Below are 2,336 nucleotides of genomic sequence, written 5' to 3' on the forward strand. Positions count from 1 at the left end.
ATAGAGAACTGAGTCAAATGTACAAAAATACAAGTCATTCCCCAATTGATAAATGGTCAAAGGATATGGACGAGCAATTTTCAGAAGAAGAAATTAAAGATATGTATAGTCATATAAAAAAATGCTCTAAATCACTTTTGATTAGAGAGATGTAAATCGAAGCAACTCTGACGTACCACATCACACCTATCAGATTGGCAAACATGACAGAACAGGAAGATGATAAATGTTGGAGAGGATGTGGGAGAGTTGGAAGACTAATATACTGTTGGTGGAGCTGTGAGTCAATTCAAACATTCTAGAAAGCAATTTGGAACTATGCCCAAAGGGCTACAAAAATGTTCATACCCTTTGACCCAGAAATAGCTCTTCTAGGACTATATCCCCAAGAGATCATAAAAATGGGAAAGGTTCCCACATGTACAAAAATATTTATAGCAGCACTCTTTGTGGTGGCCAAAAACTGGAAACCAAGGGGATGCCCATCAATTGGGGAATGGCTGAATAAATTATGGCATGTGAATGTAATGGAATACTATTGTGATATAAGAAATAATGAACAGGAAGACTTCAGAAGAGTCCTGGCAAGACTTATATGATCTGATACTGAGTGAAAGGAGAAGAACCAGGAGAACCTTATGCATGGCAATGACCACAGTGTGTGAGAGTTTTTTCTGGTAGACTTATAACTTCATTGCAATGCAAGGACTTAAAAAAAAATTCCCCAATGGTCTTCTAAGGCAAAATGCCTTCTACATCAAGAGAAAGAACTATGGAATTCCATCACAGAATGTAGCAGATCGTGTGTGTGTGTGTGTGTGTGTGTGTGTGTGTGTGTGTGTGTGTGTGTATGTATTGAATTTTGGTTTGTTAGATGATTTCTCCCACTCATTTTAATTCTTCAACACAGCATGACTTTAGTGAAAATATATTTAATAGGAATGTACGTGTAGAACCTATGCAAAATTATATGCTGTCTCAGGGAGGGAGGGAGAATTTAGGGAGGAGTGAGGGGAAAATAAACATGTAAGTTATATGGTAGTTATAGTAGAACACGGAAAAAAGTAAAATTAATTAATAAAAAATAAATAAAAATAATATTTGATTTTTCTCCCTCCCCCCCAAAAGAGAAAATATGTAACAAAACAAATTAAAATAGAACGAAACATAGAAGTAGAGAGTGATAGTTAAGGAGGCACTGTATACATACTCATGGGTCCTACATTTTACTGAACCCCAGTGGGCCACTAAAGATGTGAATGTCATGTGGGAACCACAGGACCTGTCATGCTAGGGAGAGGCTCCTCAGGGGATAGATCTATGGTCCTTATAAAATTTCATAGTTTAGGTCTCTCTTGTAAGCATCTACATGACCTGTACAATAATCTTTTCCTTACTTCTTTAAGTGGAAAGTACTTCTTTCTCAGTTCTCTTTGGACTAAGAGGTTCAAGTTTCTGGGAAAGTAGCAATGAGGAAGACAGAACTAGTTGAAAAGTGAGGATTAGGCTTCTTTTTCTGGACACCAACCTCTTCCTTGGTCTCGTTCTAATACTTGCATCAAATAGGTGAGGGAGTTGGAATATTCAGGTTAGGGTTGGGAGTGTGGAAGTGCCCCTCACTTGAGGGAGGATCCAGATGGATTGAGTGCTCAATGACAGTGGCATGGGAAAAGAGTAGATAACATGATATTTAAAGGTTATGGACATTTATCAGAGGAGTTATGAACCTAGGGTGTGTGAACATTGTTAACTGATAATTATATTTCAATGTAATTGTTTTCCTATGAATTTTATTTCATACATTTAAAAAACTCTTCTGAGGAGTTCATAAGATTCATCAAACTGCCAAAATGATCCATTATAAAGGAGTTTAAGAACCCATGACTTAGACCTTCAGGAGTTTTAGTTGGTTCAACCAACCATAAAGAGCATTATCCAGGATTTCTGAGGATGCAGAGAAAAGCAGGAAAAGGTAGAAGCTTCAGGGTGTAACAGAAACAGGTAAGTTGGCTAAAAAATCTTTGACTATGGATTTTTAAATCATATGTCAATATCAGCTCTGACTAGGCAGAAGGAAAGACCGGATGAACACTGAAGAAGAATCTTAGTCTAGCATTAATCTGTTTTGGAAGGAGAGATACCATTAGGATCCTTAGCAATTCTCAAGAAAGATTTTGCTTTTTAAATCAGACATGGATAGGGTAGCATAGGACATAGGGTAACTTTGTGCCCATTAGGAAGCAGAGCAGATAGAGTGCTGGGTTTGGAGTCAGAAATACCTGAGTTCAAATCCCACTTCAGGTACTTACAAGCTGTGTGATTGTGGGCAAGTCATT

The sequence above is a fragment of the Notamacropus eugenii genome, chromosome 5 (assembly GCF_028372415.1).
Source record: "Notamacropus eugenii isolate mMacEug1 chromosome 5, mMacEug1.pri_v2, whole genome shotgun sequence".
NCBI classification, from domain to species: domain Eukaryota; kingdom Metazoa; phylum Chordata; class Mammalia; order Diprotodontia; family Macropodidae; genus Notamacropus; species Notamacropus eugenii.